Source organism: Pongo abelii, chromosome 11 (assembly GCF_028885655.2).
Source record: "Pongo abelii isolate AG06213 chromosome 11, NHGRI_mPonAbe1-v2.0_pri, whole genome shotgun sequence".
Classification (NCBI taxonomy): Eukaryota; Metazoa; Chordata; class Mammalia; order Primates; family Hominidae; genus Pongo; species Pongo abelii.
In genome coordinates this window covers 1,318,351-1,340,182 of record NC_071996.2, presented here as the reverse complement: position 1 = coordinate 1,340,182, position 21,832 = coordinate 1,318,351, and positions in this window count along the sequence as shown.

Sequence of the window (21,832 nt, the reverse complement as noted above, 5' to 3'; positions counted from 1 at the left end):
TGTCCAATAGCAGATTCTACAAAAAAGAGGGGTTCAAAGCTACTCAATCAAAATAAAGTTTCAAGTGTGTGAGATGAATGCACACATTTCAGGCAAGTTTGTCGAGTGCTTCTGTCTAGTTTTATGTGAAGATATTTCCTTTTCCACCATTGGCCCCAAAGCACTCTAAATGTCCACTTGCAGATTCTACATAAAGAGTGTTTCAAAGCTGCTCAATCAAAAGAAAGGTTCAACTCTGTGAGGTGAATGTGAACATCACAATGAAGTTTTTCAGAATTCTTCTGTCTAGTTTTTATGTGAAGATATTTCCTTTTCCACCATAGGCCACAAAGTGCTCCAGTTGTCCACTTGCAGATTCTACAAAAAGTGTTTGAAAGCTCATCAATCAAAGAAAGATTGACATAGGAAGGGGAACATCACACTCTGGGGACTGTTGTTGGGTGGGGGGAGAGGGGAGGGATAGCATTGGGAGATAAAACTAATGCTTGATGACGAGTAAGTGGGTGCAGCACACCAGCATGGCACATGTATACATATGTAACTAACCTGCACATTGTGCACTTGTACCATAAAACCTAAAGTATAATAACAATAAATAAAAAAATAAATAAATAATAAAAAGAAAAAAAAAGAAAGGTTCAACTCTTTGTGAGATGAATGCACACATCACAAAGAAGTTTCTCTTAATGCTTCCCTGTAGTTATTACATGAACTTACTTCACTATGCAACATAAGCCTCAAAGCCCTCCAAATGTGCACATGCAGACTCTAGAAAAAGAGAGTTTCAAAATTGCTCAATTGAATGTAAGGTTCAGCTCTGTGAGTTGAATGCACACATCACAATGAAGTTTGTCAGAAGCCTTCTGTCTAGTTTTTATGTGAAGATATTTACTTTTCCACCAAAGGCCTCAAAGCGCTCCAAATGTCCACTTGCACATTCCACAAAAAGAGAGTTTCAAAGCTGCTCAATCAAAAGAAAGGTTCAACTTTGTAAAATGAATGCACACATCAGAAAGACATTTGTCAGAAGGTTTCTGTCTAGTTTTTATGTGAACATATTTCCTTTTCCACCATAGGCCACAAAGAGCTCCAATTGTCCACTTGCAGATTCTACAAAAAGATTGTTTCAAAACTGGTCAGTGAAAAGTAAGGTTCAACTCTGTGAGATAAATGTACACATCAAAAAGAAGTTTGTCAGAATGCTTCCGTCTGTTTTTTATGTGAAGATATTTCCTTTTCCACCTTAGGCCTCAATGCACTCCAAATATCCACTTGCAGAGTCTACTAAAAGAGTGTTGCAAAGCTCATCAAACAAAGAAAGGTTCAAATCTTTCTGAGAAGAATGCACACATCACAAAGAAGTTTCTCATAATGCTTCTCTCTAGTTATTATATGAAGTTATTTCATTATCCACCATAAACCTCAAAGCTCTGCAAATGTCCTTTTGCAGATTATACAGAAAGAGTGTTTCAAAACTGGTCCATTGAAAGTAACGTTCAATTCTGTAAGATGAATGCGCACAACACAAAGATGTTTCCCTGAATGCTTCTATCCAGTTTTATGTGAGGATATTTCCTTTTTCACAAAAGACCTCAAAGCTCTCCAAATATCCACTTGCAGATTCTACAAAAAAAGTGTTTCAAAACTGCTCAATGAAAAGTAAGGATTCCACTCTGTGAGATGAATGGACACATCAAAAAGAAGTTTGTCACAATGCTTCTGTCTGGTTTTTATGTGAAGATATTTCCTTTTCCACCATAGGCCTCAAAGCGCTCCAAATATCCACTTCCAGATTCTACAAAAAGAGTGTTTCAAAGCTCATCAATAAAAGAAAGTTTCAACTCTTTGTGAGATGAATGCACACATCACAAAAAGTTTCTCATAATGCTTCTCTATAGTTATTATATGAAGTTATTTCATTCTCCACCAAAAGCCTCAAAGCGCTGCAAATGTCCAGTTGCAGATTCTACAAAAAAGACTGATTCACAACAGCTCAATCTAAAGAAAAGTTCAACTCTGTGAGCTGATCCCACACATCACAAAGAAGTTTCTCTGAATGCTTCAGTCTAGTTATTATATGAAGATACTTTGTTTTCCACCGTAGGCCTCAAAGCGCTCCAAATGTCCAATTGCAGATTCCACAAAAAGAGGGTTTCAAAACTGCTCAATGAGAAGTAAGGTTCAACTCTGTGAGATGAATGTACACATCACAAATAAGTTTGCCAGAATGCTTCTGTCCATTTTTTTGTGAACATATATCCTTTTCCACCATATGCCTCAAAGCGCTCCAAATGTCCACTTGCAGATTCTGCAAAAGGAGTTCAATCAAAAAAGTTTCAACGCTGTGAGATGAATGTACACTTCACAAAGATTTTTCTCAGAATGCTTCTGTCTGGCTATTATTTGAAGTTTTTTTGATAATCATAGGCTTCAAAGCACTCCAAATGTCCACTTACAGAATCTACAAAAAGAGTGTTTCAAAACTGCTTAATGAAAAGTAAGGTTCAACTCTGTGAGATGAATGCACGCATCAAAAATAATTTTCTCACAATGCTTCTGTCTAGTTATTTTGTGAAGATATTTCTTTATCCACAATAGGCCTCAAGGGACTCCAAATGTCCACTTGCAGATTCTACAAAAAACTGTTTCAAAAAGGCTCAATGAAAATTAATTTTTAACACTGTGAGATGAAGGCACACATCACATAGAAATTTTTCCGAATCCTTCTGTCTAGTTGTTATGTGAAGATATTTCCTTTTCCACCTTAGGCCTAAATGCGCTCCAAATGTCCATTGCAGAATCTACAATGAGTGTTTCAAAACTACTCAACGAAAAGTAACGTTCAATTTGGTGAGATAACTGCACACATCACCAAAAAGTTTGTCAGAATGCTTCTTTCTAGTTTTTATGTAAAGATATTTCCTTTTCCACCGTAGGCCCCAAAGCACTCCAAATGTCCACTTGCAGATTATACAAAAAGAGTGTTTCAAAGCAGCTAAATCTAAAGAAAGGTTCAACTCTGTGAGATGAATGAACACATCACAAAAAATTTCTCACAATTCTTCTGCCTAGTTCTTATGTGAAGATACTTCCTGTTCCACCATAGGTCTCAAAACACTCCGAATGTCCACTTGCAGGTAGTACCAAAATGGTGATTCAAAACTGCTCAATCAAAAGTAAGGTCCAACTCCGTGAGATGAATGCCCATAACACAAAGAACTTTGTCAGAATGCTTCTATCTAGTTTTTATATGAAGATATTTAACTTTCCACCATTGGCCTCAAAGCTCTCCAAATGTCCCCTTGCAGATACTACGAAAAGAGGGTTTCAATCTGCTCAATGTAAGGTAACGTTCAACTCTGTGAGATGAATGCACACATCACAAAGAAGTTTGTCAGAATGCTTCTGTCTAGTTTTTAAGAGAAGATATTCCTTTTTCCACCATAGGCCCGAAAGTGCTCCAAATGTCCACATGCAGATTCCACAAAAAGAGTGCTTCAAATATGCTCAAACAAAAGGAAGGTTCAACTCTGTGAGATGAATGCACACATAACAAAGAAGGTGGTCAGAATGCTTCTGTCTAGTTTTTATGTGAAGATATTTCCTTTTTCACCATAGGCCTCAAATGCTCCAAATGTCCACTTGCAGATTCTAAAAAAGAAAGTTTCAAAGCTGCTCAATCAAAAGAAACGTTCAAGTCTGTAAGATGAATGCACACACCACCAAGAAGTTTCTCAGAAATTTTATGTCTAGTTTTTATATGAAGATATTTCCTTTTCCACCATATGCCACAAAGCGCTCCATTTGTCCACTTGCAGATGCTTTTTTTTTTATTATTATACTTTAAATTTTATGGTACATGCGTGCAATGTGCAGGTAAGTTACATATGTATACGTGTGCCATGCTGGTGTGCTGCACCCACTAAGTCGTCATCTAGCATTAGGTATATCTCCCAATGTTATCCCTCCCTCCCCCTCCCACCCCACAACAGTCCCCGAAGTGTGATGTTCCCCTTCCTGTGTCCATGTGTTCTCATTGTTCAATTCCCACCTATGAGTGAGAATATGCGGTGTTTGGTTTTTTGTTCTTGCAATAGTTTACTGAGAATGATGATTTCCAATTTCATCCATGTCTCTACAAAGTACATGAACTCCTCATTTTTTATGGCTGCATAGTATTCCATGGTGTATATGTGCCACATTTTCTTAATCCAGTATATCATTGTTGGACATTTGGGTTGCTTCCAAGTCTTTGCTATTGTGAATAATGCCGCTATGAACATACTTGTGCATGTGTCTTTATAGCAGCATGATTTATAGTCCTTTGGGTATATACTCAGTAATGCGATGGCTGGGTCGAATGGAATTTCTAGTTCTAGATCCCTGAGGAATCGCCACACTGACTTCCACAATGGTTGAACTAGTTTACAGTCCCACCAACAGTGTAAAAGTGTTCACATCCTCTCCAGCACCTGTTGTTTCCTGACTTTTTAATGATTGCCATTCTAACTGGTGTGAGATGGTATCTCATTGTGGTTTTGATTTCCATTTCTCTGATGGCCAGTGATGGTGAGCATTTTCTCATGTGTTTTTAGGCTGCATAAATGTCTTCTTTTGAGAAGTGTCTATTCATGTCCTTCGCCCACTTTTTGATGGGGTTGTTTGTTTTTTTCTTGTAAATTTGTTGGAGTTCATTGTAGATTCTGGATATTAGCCCTTTGTCAGATGAGTAGGTTGCGAAAATTTTCTCCCATTTTGTAGGTTGCCTGTTCACTCTGATGGTAGTTTCCTTTGCTGTACAGAAGCTCTTTAGTTTAATTAGATCCCATTTGTCAATTTTGGCTTTTGTTGCCATTGCTTTTGTTGTTTTAGAGATGAAGTCCTTGCCCATGCCTATGTCCTGAATGGTAATGCCTAGGTTTTCTTCTAGGATTTTTATGGTTTTAGGTCTAACATTTAAGTCTTTAATCCATCTTGAATTGATTTTTGTATAAGGTGTAAGGAAGGTATCCAGTTTCAGCTTTCTACATATGGCTAGCCAGTATTCCCAGCACCATTCATTAAATGGGGAATCCTTTCCCCATTTCTTGTTTTTGTCAGGTTTGTCAAAGATCAGATAGTTGTAGATATGTGGCATTATTTCTGATGGCTCTGTTCTGTTCCATTGATCTATATCTCTGTTTTGGTACCAGTACCTTGCTGTTTTGGTTACTGTAGCTTTGTTGTATAGTTTGAAGTCAGGTAGTGTCTTCACAGAATTGGAAAAAAAGTACTTTAAAGTTCATATGGAACCAAAAAAGAGCCCGCATCACCAAGTCAATCCTAAGCCAAAAGAACAAAGCTGGAGGCATCATTTAGCATTTTTGAAACACTCTTTTTGTAGAATCTGCAAGTGGACATTTGGGGCACTTTGAGTACTATGATGGAAAAGGAAATATCTTCACATGAAAACTAGGCAGAAGCACTCTGAGAAACTTCTTTCTGATGTTTACATTTATCTCACAGAGTTGAGCCTTCGTTATGATTGAGCAGCTTGGAAGCACTCTTTATGTAAGATCCACAAGTGAACATTTGGTGCGCTTTGAGTCGTATGGTGGAAAACGTAATATCTTCACATAAAAACTAGACAGAAACATTCTGACCAACTTTTTTCTGATGTGTGCATTCATCCCACAGAAGTGAACATTTGTTTTGATTGAGCAGCTTTGAAATCCTCTTTTTGTACAATATGCATGTAGACATTCGAAGCGTTTACAGGCCGATGGTAGAGAAGGAAATATCTTCATATAATTACCAGACAGAATCACTCTGAGAAACTTCTTTTTGATGTGTGCATTCATCTCTCAGAGTTGAATCTTACTTTTCATTGAGTAGTTTTGAAACAATCTTTTTGTAGATTCTGCAAGTGGACATTTGGAGCCGATTTAGGCCTATGGTGGAAAAGGAAATATTTTCACATAAAAATTAGATAGAAGCATTCCAGAAAACTTCTAAGTGATGCATGCATTCATCTCACAGAGTTGAAATTTACTTTTCATTGAGCTGATTTGAAACAAACTTTTTGTAGTATCTGCAAGGGGACATTTGAAGCGCTTTGAGGCCTCTGGTGGAAAAGGAAATATCTTCACAAAAAAAATAGACAGAAGCATTCTGACAAACTTCTTTGTGATTTGTGAATTCATCTCAGAGAGTTGAACATCCGTTTTGATTGAGCAGCTTTGAAACCCTCTTTTTGTAGAATCTGCAAGTTGACATTTGGAACGCTTTGAGGCCTATGGCAGAAAAGGAAATATCTTCCCATAAAAACTAGACAGAAGCATTCTCACAAATTTCTGTGTGATGTGTGCACTCATCTCACAGAGTTGAACCTTTCTTTTGATTGAGCTGTTTGGAAACACTCTTTTTGTAGAATCTGCAAGTGGACATTTGGAGCGCTTTTAGGCGTGTGGTGGAAAAGGAAATATCTTCACGTACAAACTAGATAGGAACATTCTGACAACCTTCTTTGTGATATGTGCATTCATCTCACAGAGTTGAACCTTAATATTGATTGAGCAGTTTGGAAGCACCCTTTTTGTAATATACGCAAGTGGACTTTTGGAGTGCTTTGAGGCCTTCGGTGGAAAAGGAAATATCTTCGTTTAGGAACTAGACAGAAGCAATCTGAGAACCTTCTTAGTGATATGTGCATTCAGATCACACAGATGAAACTTACTTTTCATTCAGCAGTATTGAAACACTGTTTTTGTAGAATCCGCAAGTGGACATTTGGAGTGCTTTGAGGCCTACGGTTGAAAAGGATATTCTTCACATAAAAATTAGACAGAAGCATTCTGACAAACATCTTTTAGATGTGTGCATTCATCTCACAAAGTTGAAACTTACTTTTCATTTAGCAGTTTTGAAACATTCTTTTTGTAGAATCTGCAAGTGGAGATTTGGAGTGCTTTGAGGCCACTGGTGGAAAAGGAAATATCTTCATATAAAAACTGGACAGAAGCATTCTGAGAAACTTCTTTGTGATGTGTGATTTCATCTCACAGAGTTGAACCTTCCTTTTGATTGAGGAGTTTGGAAGCACTCTTTATGTAGTATCTGCAAGTGGGCATTTTGAGTGCTTTATGGCCTATGGTGGAAAAGGAAATATTTTCACATAACAACTAGACAGAAACTTTCTGACAAGGTTTTTGCAACGTGTTCATTCACCTGAAAGAGTTGAACCTTTCTATTGATTGAGCAGCTTTGTGACATTCTTTTTGTAGAATCTGCAATTGAACATTTGGAGCGCTTTGAGGCCTATGGTGAAAAAGGAAATACCTTCACATAAAAATTAAACAGAAGCATTCTGAAAAACATCTTTGTGATGTGTGCATTCATCTCAAAGAGTTGAACCTTTCTTTTGATTGGTCAGTTTTGAAACACTCTTTTTATAGAATCTGCAAGTGGAGATTTGGAGTGCTTTGAGGCCTATGGTGGAAAAGGAAATATCTTCACATAAAAACTGGACAGAATCATTCTGAGAAACTTCTTTGTGATGTGTGCACTTATCTCAAAGAGTTGAACCTTCCTTTTGATTGAGGAGTTTGGAAGCCCTCTTTATATATAATCGGCAAGTGGACATTTGGACCTCTTTGAGGCCTATGGTGGAAAAGGAAATATCTTCACATAAATACTAGACAGAAGCATTCTGACAAACTTCTTTGTGATGTGTGTATTCACCTCACAGAGGTGAACCTTACTTTTGATTGAGCAGCTTTAAAACACTCTGTTTGTAGTATCTGCAAGTGGACATTTGGAGTGCTTTGAGGCCTTTGGTGGAAATGGAATTATCTTCACATAAAAACTAGACAGAAGCATCCTTAAAAAATTTTATGTGACGTGTGGATTCATTGCATAGAATTGAAGCTTACTTTTCTTTGATCAGTTTTGAAAACCACTTTTTGCAGTATCTGTAAGGGGACATTTGAGTGCTTTGAGGCCTATGGTGGAAAAGAAAATACCTTCACAAAAAAACTGGACAGAAGCATTCTGATGAACTACTTTGTAATGTGTGCATTCATCTGAGAGAGATGAACCTTTCTTTTGATTGAGCAGCTTTGAAACACTCTTTTTGTACAATCTGCAAGTGAACATTTGGAGCACTTTAAGGCCTTTGGTGGAAAACGAAATATCTTCACATAAGAACTAGCCAGAATGTTTGAAATGAATGCACACATCACAAAGAAGTTTGTCAGAATGCTTCTGTCTCATTTTTATGTGAAGATATTTCCTTTTCCACCGTAGGCCTCAAAGCGCTAAAAATATCCACTTGCAGATTCTACAAAACGAGTGTTTCCAAACTCCTCAATGAATAGTAAGGTTCAACTGTGTGAGGTGAATGCACACATCACAAAGTAGTTTTTCAGAATGCTTCTCTCTAGTTTTTATGTGAAGATATTACCTTTTCCAACATAGGCCTCTAGTGCTCCAAATATCCACTTGCACATTCTTCAAAAAGAGTGTTTCAAAACTGCTCAATCGAAGGTAAGGTTCAACTCTATGCAATGAATGCACCCATCACAAAGAAATTAGTCAGAATGCTTCTGTGTAGTTCTTAAGTGAAGATATTTCCTTTTCCACCAATGGCCTCAAGGCACTCCAAAAGTTCACTTGAGGATATTACAAGAAGAGTGCTTCAAAACTGCCCGATCAAAAGTAAGGTTCACCTATCTGAAATGAATGCACTTATCACAAGGAAGGCTGTCAGAATGCTTCTGTTCTGTCTAGTTTTTATGTGAAGATATTTCCTTTTCCACCAAACACCTAAAATCGCTCCAAATATCCACTTGCAGATACTTCAAAAAGAGTGTTTCCAAACTGTTCAATCAAAAGAAAGGTTCAACTCTGTGAGATGAATGCACACATCACAAAAAAGTTTGTCAGAATGATTCTGTCTCGTTTTTATGTGAATATATTACCTTTTCCGCCGTAGGCCTCAAAACACTCCAAATGTCCTCTTGCAGATTCTACAAAAAGAGTTTTTCAAAGTTGCTCAATGAAAAGAACAGTTCAAATCTGTGAGATGAATGCACACATCACAAACAAGTTTTTCAGAATGCTTCTGTCTAGTTAGTATATGAAGATATTTCGTTATCCACCATAGGCCTCAAAATGCTCCAAAAGTCCACTTACAGATTCTTCAAAAACAGTGTTTCAAAACTGCCCAATGAAAAACAAAGTTCAATTCTGTGAGATGAATGCACCCAACACAAAGAAGTTTGTCAGATGCTTCTGTCTATTTTTTATGTGAAGATATTTCGTTTTTCACCAAAGGTCTCAGAGCGCTCCAAATGTCCATTTGCAAATTCTGCAAAAAGAGGGTTTCAATGCTGCTGAATCAAAAGAAAGTTTGAACTCTGTAAGATGAATGCACAAATCACAAAGAAGTTTGTCAGAAGTTTCTGTCAAGTTTTTATGTGAAGATATTTCCTTTTCGACCTAAGCCCCAAAGCTCTCCAATTGTCCACTTGCAGATTCCACAAAAAGAGTGTTTCAAAACTGTTCAATGAAAAGTAAAGTTCAACTCTGTGAGATAAATGTGCACATCACAAAGAAGTTTCTCATAATTCTTCTGTCTACTTATTGTATGAAGATATTTCTTTATCCACCATAGGCCTCAGAGCGCTCCAAATGTCCACTTGCAGATTCTACAAAAAGAGTGTTTCAAAAGTGCTCAATAGAAAGTAAGGTTCAACTCTGTGAGATTAATGCACACATCACAAAGAAAGTCCTCAGAATGCTTCTGTCTAGATCTTATGTGAAGATATTTCCTTTTGCACCATAGACCTCAAAGCAAACCAAATATCCACTTGCAGATAGTACAGAAAGGTTGTTTCAAAGCTGCTCAATCAAAAGTAAGGTTCAAATCTATGAGATGAATGCACATATCACAAAGAAGTTTGTCAGAATTCTTCTGTCTAGTTTTTATGTCAAGGTACTTCCTTTTCCACCATCGGCCTCAAAGCACTCTAAATGTCCACTTGCAGATTCTATAAAAAGAGTGTTTCAAAACTACTCAATGGAAAGTAAGTTTCAAATCTGTGAGATGAATGCACACATCACAAAGAAGTTTGTCAGAATGCTGCTGTCTATTTTTTATGTGAAGATATCAACTTTTCCTCCATGGGCCTCAAAGCCCTCCCAATGTCCACTTGCAGATTCTGCAAAAAGAGTGTGTCAAAACTGTTCAACTGAAAGTAAGGTTCAACTCGGTGAGACTAATGAACACATGACAAGCAAATTTGTCAGAATACTTCTGTCTAGTTTTTAAGTGAAGATATTACCTTTTCTACCATAGGCCTCAAAGAACTCCAAATATCCACTTTTGGAGAGTACAAACAGAGTGTTTCAGAACTGCTCAGTAAAAAGTAAGGTTCAACTCCATGAGATGAACACACATATCACAGGGAAGGTTGTCAGAATTCTTCTGCGTGGTTTTTAGGTGAAGATATTTCCTTTCACACAATAGGCCTCAAAGCACTCCAATTGTCCAATTTCAGGTTGCATAAAAAGAGAGTTTCAAAACTCCTCAACACAACAAAGTTACAACTCTGTGAGATGAATGCACCCATTATGTAGAAGTTTGTCAGAATGCTTCTGTCTACTTTTTATGTGAAGATATTTTCTTTTCCACCATAGGCCTCAAAGCACTCCAAATCTCCACTTGCAGATTCTATAAAAAGAGTGTTTCAAAACTGACCAATCAAAAGAAAGGTTCAACTCTTTGAGATGAATGCACACATCACAAAGAAGTTTGTCAGAATGCTTCTGTCTAGTTTTTCAGTGAAGATAAGGCCTTTTCCACTATAGGCCTCAAAGCACTACAAATGTCCACTTGCAGATTGTACAAAAAGTGTGTTTCAAAGCTGCTCAAACAAAAGAAAGGTTCAACTCTGTGAGATGAATGCACACATCACAAAGAAGTTTGTCAGAATGCTTCTTTGTAGTTTTTATGTGAAGATATGTCCTTTCCCATCATAGGCCTCAAAGGTCTCCAAATGTCCACTTGCAGATTCTACAAAAAGAAAGGTTCTACTGCTCAACCAAAAGAAAGGTTCAACTCTGTGAGATGAATGCTCTCATCAGAAAGAAGTTTGTCAGAATGCTTCTCTCCAGTTTTTATGTGACGATATTTCCGTTTCCACCATTGGCCTCGGAGAGTTCCAATTATCCACTTGCAGATTCTACAAAAAGAGTGTTTCAAAACTGCTCATTGAAAAGTAAGGTTCAACTCTGTGAGACGAATGCACACATCATAAAGAAGTTTGTCACAATGCTTCTGTCTTGTTTTTATGTGAACATATTTCATTTTCCACCATAGGCGTCAAAGCACTACAAATATTCACTTGCTGATTCCACAAAAAGAGTGTTTCAAAGCTGCTGAATCAAAAGAAAAATTCAACTCAGTATGAGATGAACTCACACAACACAAAGAAGTTTCTCATTATGCTTCTGTCTAGTTATTATAGGAAGATATTTCATTCTCCACCATAATCCTCAAAGCACTCCAAATGTCCACCTGCAGATTCTACAAAAATAGAGTTTCAAAACTGCTCAATCAAAAGAAAGGTTCAACACTCTAAGATGGATGAACACATCACAAAGAAGTTTTCCAGAAGACTTCTGTCTAGTTTTTATGTGAAGATGTTTCCTTTTCCACTGTAGGCCTCAAAGTGCTCCAATTGTCCACTTGCAGATTCTACAAAAAGAGGGTTTCAAAACTGTTCAAAAAAAGGAAGGCTCAACCCTGTGAGATGAATGCACACATCACAAAGAGTTTTGTCAGAATGCTTCTATCTGGTTTTAATGTGAAGATATTTCCTTTTCCACCATAGGCTTCAAATCACTCCAAAGGTCCACTTGCAGAATCAACAAAAAGAGTGTTTCAAAACTGTTCAAAAAAAGGAAGGCTCAACCCTGTGAGATGAATGCACACATCACAAAGAGTTTTGTCAGAATGCTTCTATCTGGTTTTAATGTGAAGATATTTCCTTTTCCACCATAGGCTTCAAATCACTCCAAAGGTCCACTTGCAGAATCTACAAAAAGAGTGTTTCAAAGCTGGTCAATCAAAAGAAAGCTTCTACTCAGTGTGAGATGAATGCACACATCACAAAGAAGTTTCTCATAATGCTTCTGTCTAGTTATTATATGAAGATATTTGGTTACACACTATAGGCCTCAAAGCGCTCCAAATGTCCACTTGCAGATTCTACAAAAAGAGTGTTCCAAAACTGCTCAATCGAAAGTAAGGTTCAACACAGTGAGATGAATGGACACACTACAAAGACGTTTTTCAGTATGCTTCTGTCTAGTTTTTATGGGAAGATATTTCCTTTTCCACCATAGGCCTCAAAGCGCTCCAAATGCCCACTTGCAGATTCTACAAAGAGACTTTTTCAAACCTCCTCAACCCGGGGGGTAGGAGCCAAGATGGCCGAATAAGAATAGCTCCGGTCTACAGCTCCCAGCGTGAGCAACGCAGATTTCTGCATTTCCATCTGAGGTACCAGGTTCATCTCACTAGGGAGTGTCAGACAGTGGGCGCAGGTCAGTGGGTTCACACACCGTGCGAGAGCCGAAGAAGGGTGAGGCATTGCCTCACTCGGGAAGCGCAAGGGGTCAGGGAGTTCTCTTTCCTAGTCAAAGAAAGGGGTGACTGACGGCACCTGGAAAATCGGGTCACTCCCACCCAAATAATGCGCTTTTCCGACGAGCTTAAAAGACAGTGTACCAGGAGATTAATATCCCACACCTGGCTCAGAGGGTCCTACGCCCACAGAGTCTCGCTGATTGCTAGCACAGCAGTCTGAGATCAAACTGCAAGGTGGCAGTGAGGCTTGGGAAGGGGTGCTCGCCATTACCCAGGCTTGCTTAGGGAAACAAGGCAGCCGGGAAGCTCTGAGTGGATGGAGCCCACCACAGCTCAAGGAGGCCTGCCTGCCTCTGTAGGCTCCAGCTCTGGGGGCAGGGCACAGACAAACAAAAAGACAGCAGTAACATCTGCAGGCTTAAATGTCCCTGTCTGACAGCTTTGAGGAGAGCAGTGGTTCTCCCAGCACGCAGCTGGAGATCTGAGAACGGGCAGACTGCCTCCTCAAGGGGGTCCCTGACCCCTGACCCCCGAGCAGCCTATCTGGGAGGCACCCCCCAGCAGGGGCAGACTGACACCTCACACAGCCGGCCGGGTATGCCAACATACTTGCATCTGAGGGTCCTGTCTGTTAGAAGGAAAACTAACAGACACAAAGGACATCCACACCAAAATCCCATCTGTACATCACCATCATCAAAGACCAAAAGCAGATAAAACCACACAGATGGGGAAAAAACAGAGCAGAAAAACTGGAAACTCTAAAAAGCAGAGTACCTCTCCTCCTCCAAAGGAACACAGTTCCTCACCAGCAACGGAACAAAGCTGGATGGAGAATGACTTTGACAACCTGGGAGAAGAAGGCTTCAGACGATCAAATTATTCCAAGCTACGGGAAGATATTCAAACCAAAGGCAAAGAAGATGAAAACTTTGAAAAAAATTTAGAAGAATGTATAACTAGAATAACCAATACAGAGAAGTGCTTAAAGGAGCTGAAGGAGCTGAAAAGCAAGGCTCAAGAACTACGTGAAGAATGCAGAAGCCTCAGGAGCCAATGCGATCAAATGGAAGAAAGGGTATCAGCAATGGAAGATGAAATGAATGAAATGAAGTGAGAAGGGAGGTTTAGAGGAAAAAGAATAAAAAGACATGAGCAAAGCCTCCAAGAAATGTGGGACTATGGGAAAAGACCAAATCTACATCTGATTGGTGTACTTGAAAGTAACGGGGAAAATGGAACCAAGCTGGAAAACACTCTGCAGGATACTATCCAGGAGAACTTCCCAAATCTAGCAAGGCAGGCCAACATTCAGATTCAGGAAATAGAGAGAACACCACAAAGATACTCCTCGAGAAGAGCAACTCTAAGATGCATAATTGTCAGATTCACTAAAGTTGAAATGAAGGAAAAAATGTTAAGGGCAGCCAGAGAGAAAGGTCGGGTTACCATCAAAGGGAAGCCCATCAGACTAACAGTGGATGTCTCGGCACAAACTCTACAAGCCAGAAGAGAATGTGGGCCAATATTCAACATTCTTAAAGAAAAGACTTTTCAACCCAGAATTTCATATCCAGCCAAACTAAGCTTCATAAGTGAAGGAGAAATAAAATACTTTACAGACACGCAAATGCTGAGAGATTTTGTGAACACCAGGCCTGCCATAAAAGAGCTCCTGAAGGAAGCACTAAACGTGGAAGTCACAACCAGTACCAGCCACTGAAAAATCATGCCAAAATGTAAAGACCATCGAGACTACGAAGAGACTGCATCAACTAACGAGCAAAATAGCCAGCTAACATCATAATGACAGGATCAAATTCACACATAACAATATTAACTGTAAATATAAATGGACTAAATTCTCCAATTAAAAGACACAGACTGGCAAATTGGATAAAGAGTCAAGACCAATCAGTGTGCTGTATTCAGGAAAACCATCTCACGTGCAGAGACACACATAGGCTCAAAATAAAAGGATGGAGGAAGATCTACCAAGCAAATGGAAAACAAAAAAAAGCAGGGGTTGCAATCCTAGTCTCTGATAAAACAGACTTTAAACCAACAAAGATCAAAAGAGACAAAGAAGGCCATTACATAATGGTAAAGGAATCAATTCAACAAGAATTGTTGAATTCTTGGGTGCATATCCTAAATTTATATGCACCCAATACAGGAGCACCCAGATTCATAAAGCAATGCCTGAGTGACCTACAAAGAGACTTAGACTCCCACACATTAATAATGGGAGACTTTAACACCCCACTGTCAACATTAGACAGATCAACGAGACAGAAAGTCAAAAAGAATACCCAGGAATTTAACTCAGCTCTGCACCAAGCGGACCTAATAGACATCTACAGAACTCCACCAAAAATCAACAGAATATACATTTTTTTCAGCACCACACCACATCTATTACAAAATTGACCACATACTTGGAAGTAAAGCTCTCCTCAGCAAATGTAAAAGAACAGAAATTATAACAAACTATCTCTCAGATCACAGTGCAATCAAGCTAGAACTCAAGATTCAGAATCTCACTCAAAACTGCTCATCTACATGGAAACTGAACAAACTGCTCCTGAATGAGTACTGAGTACATAAGGAAATGAAGGCACAAATAAAGATATTCTTTGAAACCAACGAGAACAAAGATAAAACATGCCAGAATCTCTGGGATGCATTCAAAGCAGTGTGTAGAGGGAAATTTATAGCACTAAATGCCCACAAGAGAAAGCAGGAAAGATCGAAAATTGACACCCTAACATCACCTTAAAAAGAACTAGAGAAACAACAGCAAACACATTCAAAAGCTAGCAGAAGGCAAGAAATAACTAAAATCAGAGCAGAACTGAAAGAAATAAAGACACAAAAAAACCCTTCAAAAAAATAATGAATCCAGGAGCCGGTTTTTTGAAAGGATCAACAAAATTGATAGACCGCTAGCAAGATTAATAAAGAAAAAAAGAGAGAAGAATCAAATAGATGCAATAAAAAATGATAAAGGGGATACACCACTAATCCCACAGAAATACAAACTACCATCAGAGAATAGTACAAACACCTCATGCAAATAAACTAGAAAATCTAGAAGAAATGGATAAATTCCTCTACACATACACTTTCCCAAGACCAAACCAGGAAGAAGTTGAATCTCTGAATAGACCAATAACAGGAGCTGAAATTGTGGCAATAATCAATAGCTTACCAACCAAAAAAATGTCCAGGACCAGAAGGATTCACAGCCGAATTCTACCAGAGGTACAAGGAGGAGCTGGTATCATTCCTTCTGAAACTATTCCAATCAATAGAAAAAGAGGGAATCCTCCCTAACTCTTTTTATGAGGCCAGCATCATCCTGATACCAAAGCCTGAGAGAGACACAACCAAAAAGAATTTTAGAACAATATCCTTGATGAACACTGATGCAAAATCATTAACAAAATACTGGCAAACAAAATCCAGCAGCACATCAGAAAGCTTATCCAACATGATCGAGTGGGCTTCATCCCTGGGATTCAAGGCTGGTTCAATCTATGTAAATCAATAAATGTAATCCAGCATATAAACAGAACCAAAGACAAAAAACACATGATTATCTCAACAGATGCAGAAAAGTCCTTTGACAAAAATCAACAACCATTCATGCTAAAAACTCTCAATAAATTAGGTATTGATGGGACGTATCTCAAAATAATAAGAGCTATCTATGACAAACCCACAGCCAATATCATACTGAATGGGGAAAAACTGGAAGCATTCCTTTTGAAAACTGGCACAAGACAGGGATACCCTCTCTCAACACTCCTATTCAACATAGTGTTGGAAGTTCTGGCCAGGGAAATTAGGCAGAAGAAGCAAACAATGGGTATTCCATTAGGAAAAGAGGATGTCAAATTGTCCCTGTTTGCAGATGACATGATTATATATCTAGAAAACCCCATCATCTCAGCCCAAAATCTCCTTAAGCTGATAAGGAACTTCAGCAAAGTCTCAGGATACAAAATCAATGTACAAAAATCACAAGCATTCTTATACAAAAATAACAGACAAACAGAGAGCCAAATCATGAGTGAACTCCCATTCACAATTGCTTCAAAGAAAATAAAATACCTAGGAATCCAATTTACAAGGGATGTGAAGGACCCCTTCAAGGAGAACTACAAACCACTGCTCAAGAAAATAAAAGAGGATACAAACAAATGGAAGAACATTCCATGCTCACGGGTAGGAAGCATCGATATTGTGAAAATGACCATACTGACTAAGGTAATTTATAGATTCATTGCCGTCCCCATCAAGCTACCAATGACTTTCTTCACAGAACTGAAAAAATATACTTTAAAGTTCATATGGAACCAAAAAAGAGCCTGCATCACCAAGTCAATCCTAAGCCAAAGAACAAAGCTGGAGGCATCACACTACCTGACTTCAAACTATACTACAAGGCTACAGTAACCAAAACAGCATGGTACTGGTACCAAAACGGAGATATAGATCAATGGAACAGAACAGAGCCCTCAGAAATAATGCCACATATCTACAACTATCTGATCTTTGACAAACCTGACAAAAACAAGCAATGGGGAAAGGATTTCCTATTTAATAAATGGTGCTGGGAAAACTGGCTAGCCATATGTAGAAAGCTGAAACTGGATCCCTTCCTTACACCTTATAGAAAAATCAATTCAAGATGGATTAAAGACTTAAACTTTAGACATGAAACCATAAAAACCCTAGAAGAAAACCTAGGCATTACCATTCAGGACATAGTTATGGACAAGGACTTCATGTCTTAAACACCAAAAGCAATGGCAACAAAAGCCAAAATTGATAAATGGGATCTAATTAAACTAAACAGCTTCTGTACAGCAAAAGAAACTACCATCAGAGTGAACAGGCAATATACAAAATGGGAGAACATTTTTGCAACCTACTCATCTGACAAAGGGCTAATATCCAGAATCTACAATGAACTCCAACAAATTTACAAGAAAAAAACAAACAAACCCATCAAAAAGTGGGCGAAGGTCATGAATAGACACTTCTCAAAAGAAGACATTTATGCAGCCAAAAAACACATGAAAAAATGCTCACCATCACTGGCCATCAGAGAAATGCAAATCAAAACCACAATGAGATACCATCTCACACCAGTTAGAATGGCAATCATTAAAAAGTCAGGAAACAACAGGTGCTGGAGAGGATGTGGAGAAATAGGAACACTTTTACACTGTTGGTGGGACTGTAAACTAGTTCAACCATTGTGGAAGTCAGTGTGGCGATTCCTCAGGGATCTAGAACTAGAAATTCCATTCGACCCAAACATCGCATTACTGAGTATATACCCAAAGGACTATAAATCACGCTGCCATAAATACACATGCACACGTATGTTTATTGCGGCATTACTCATAATAGCAAAGACTTGGAACCAACCCAGATGTCCAACAATGATAGACTGGATTAAGAAAATGTGGCACATATACACCATGGAATACTATGCAGCCATAAAAAATGATGAGTTCATGTCCTTTGTAGGGACATGGATGAAATTGGAAATCATCATTCTCAGTAAACTATCACAAGAACACAAAACCGAACACCGCATATTCTCACTCATAGGTGGGAATTGAACAATGGGAACACATGGACACAGGAAGGGGAACATCACACTCTGGGGACAGTTGTGGACTGGGTGGAGGGGAGAGGGACAGCATTGGGAGATATACCTAATGCTAGATGACGAGTTAGTGGGTGCAGCGCACCAGCAAGGGACATGTATACATATGTAACTAACCTGCACATTGCACACATGTACCCTAAAACCTAAAGTATAATAATAATTTTTAAAATGTCAGAAACACTTACAATGTATTCTTTCTAATGCCTGCTTCCTGGAGGCTTCATCTGCATGAAAAAACTTTGGTCTTCAAACCTTTTATCATAACTCAGACATTCCTTTGTATTGATCATAACTCTTTTAACCAATTACCAATCAGAAATTTTTTTATTCTACCTATAAATCTGGGAGCCCCCACCTGCACTCTGCTTCAAGTTTTCCCCCTTTCTGGACTGAACCAATGTATATCTTAAATGTATTTGATTGATGTCTCCTGTCTCCCCAAAATGTATAAAACTAAGCTGCACTCAACCACCTTGGGTCCATGTTCTCAGGGCCTCATGAGTGAGGGCTGTGTCATGGGCCATGGTCACTCTTATTTGGCTCAGAATAAATCTCTTTTTAATAATAATTTTCAATTTAATAATTTTTAATAATAAACATTTTACAGAAAAAAAAACCCTGCTCAACCAAAAGAATGGCTCAACTCTGTGAGAAGAATGCAGACAACACAAAGAAGTTTCTCATACTGTTTCTTTCTTGTTATTAGACAAAGATATTCCGGTATCCATCATAATCCTCAAAGCGCTCCAATTGTTGACTTGCAGATTCTACAAAAAGGGTGTTTCAAAACTGCTCAATCAAAAGAAAGGTTCAACTCTGAAAGATGAATGCGCGCATCACAAGGAAGTTTTTCAGAAGGCTTCTCTCTAGTTTTAATGTGAAGATACTTTCTATTCCAACAAATGCCTCAAAGTGTCGCAAATGTACACTTGCAGATTCTACAAAAGGGCGTTTCAAAACTGCTCAATGAAAAGAAAGTTCAACTTTGTGAGATGAATGCACACATCACAAAGAAGTTTTTCAGAATGGTTTTCTATAGTTTTTAAGTGAAGATGTGTCCTTTTCCACCATAGGTGTCAAAGCGCTACAAATGTCCAATTGCATATTCTACAAAAAGAGTGTTTCAATACTGCTCAATCTAAGGAAGTTTCACCTCCATGGGATGAATGCACATATCAAAAGGAAGTTTCTCAGGATGCTTCTGTCTAGCTACTATGTGAAGTTATTTCATGTTCCAACATAGGCCTCAATGGGCTCAAATGTCAAATTGCAGATTCTACAAAAAGAGTGTGTCAAAACTGCTCAATCAATAAAAAGGTTCAACTCCGTGAGATGAATGCACACATCACAAAGGAGTTTCTCAGAATGCTTCTGTCCACTTTTTACGTGAAGATATTTCTTTTTCTACTAGAGGCAGTATAGCACTCCAAATATCCACTTGCAGATACTACAAAAAGAGTGTTTCCAAACTGCTCAATCAAAAGAAAGTTTCGAGTCCGTGAGATGAGTGCACACATAACAAAGAAGTTTCTCAGAATGCTTCTGTCTAGTTTTTATGCGAAGATATTTCCTTTTACACCATAGACCTCAAAGCGCCCAAAATGACCGGTTGAAGATTCTACAAAAAGAGTTTGTCAAAATTTCTCAACGAAAAGAAAGTTTCACCTGTATAAGATGAATGAACATATCACAAAGAATTTTCTCAGAATGATTCTGTCTAGTTTTTATGTGAAGATATATCCTTTTCCACCATAGGCGTCAAAGCACTCTAAATGTACAATTTCAGATTCTACAAAAAGAGTGTTTCAAAACTGCTCAATCAAAAGAAAGTTTCACCTCCATGAGATGAATGCACACCTCACAGAGAAGTTTGTCAGAATGCATCTGTCTAGTTTTTATGTGAAGATATTTACTTTTCCACCATAGGCCGGATAGCGATCCTAATGTCCACTTGAATATTCTACAAAAATATCGTTTCAAAGCTGCTCAATCAAAAGAAGGGTTCATCTCTGTGAAATGAATGCACACATCACAAAGTATTTTCTCAGAATGATTCTGTCTAGCTTTTATTTGAAGATATTTCCTTTTTCACCATTGACAACAACGAACCCAAAATGACTAGTTGCAGATTCTACAAAAAGAGAGTGTCAAAACTGCTCAATGAAAAGGAAGTTTCAACTCTATAAGACGAATGCACATATCACAACGAGTTTTCTCAGAATGATTCTGTCTGGTTTTTATGTGAAGATATTTCCTTTTCCATCATAGGCCCCAAAGTGCTCCAAATGTCCACTTGCATATTTTACAAAAAGAGTGCTTCAAAGCTGCTAAATCAAAAGAAAGACTCAACTCAGTGTGAGATGAACGCACACATCACAAAGAAGTTTCTCGTAATGCTTCTGTCTAGTTATTATATGAAGATATTTCGTTATCCACCACAGGCTTCAAAGCGATCCAAATATCCACTTCCACATTCTACAAAAAGAGTGTTTCAAAACTGCTCAATCAAAAGAAAGTTTCAACTCTGTAAGATGAATGCACACTTCACAAATAAATTTTTCAGCAGGCTTCTGTCTAGTTTTTATGTGAAGATATTTCCTTTTCCACCATAGGCCTCAAAGCCCTCCAATGTCCACTTGCAGATTCTACAAAAAGAGTGTTTCAACACTGTTCAATGAAAAGTAAATTTCAAATCTGTTAGATGAATGCACACGTCACAAAGTATGTGCATTTGTCAGAAGGCTTATGTCTATTTTTTATTTGAAGATATTTCCTTCTACACCATAGACCTCAAAAGCACTCCAAATGTCCACTAGCAGATTCTACAAAAAGAGTGTTTCAAACTGCTCAATCGAAAGTCAGGTTCAACACTGTGAGATGAATGCACACATCACAAGCAAATTTGTCAGAATGCATCTGTCTAGTTCTTAAGTGAAGATATTTCCTTTTCCACCATAGTCCTCAAAGCACTTCAATTGTCCACTTGCAGATCCTACAAAAAGAGTGTTTCAAAACTGCTCAACCAAAAGAAATGTTAAACTTTGTAAGATGAATGCACACATCACAAAGAAATTTTTCAGAAGGCTTCTGTCTAGTTTTTATGTGAAAATTTTTCCTTTTCCACCTTAGGCCTCAAAATGCACAAATTGCCCACTTGCAGATTCTACAGAAAGAGTGTTTCAAAACTGCTTAATGAAAACAAAGGTTCAACTCTCTGGGATGAACGCACGCATCACAAAGAAGTTCTTCGGAATGCTTCTGTCTGGTTTTTGTGTGAAGATATTCCCTTTTCCACCATAGGCCTCAAAGCCCTCCAAATATCCACTTGCAGATTCTGCTAAGGGAGTTTCCAAACTATTCAATCAAAAGAATGATTCAACTCAGTGACATGAATACTCACATCACAAAGACATTCTTCAGAATGCTTCTGTCCAGTTTTTATGTGAAGATATTTCCTTTTCTACCATAGACCTCAAACACTCCAACTGTCCACGTGCAGATAGTACAAAAAG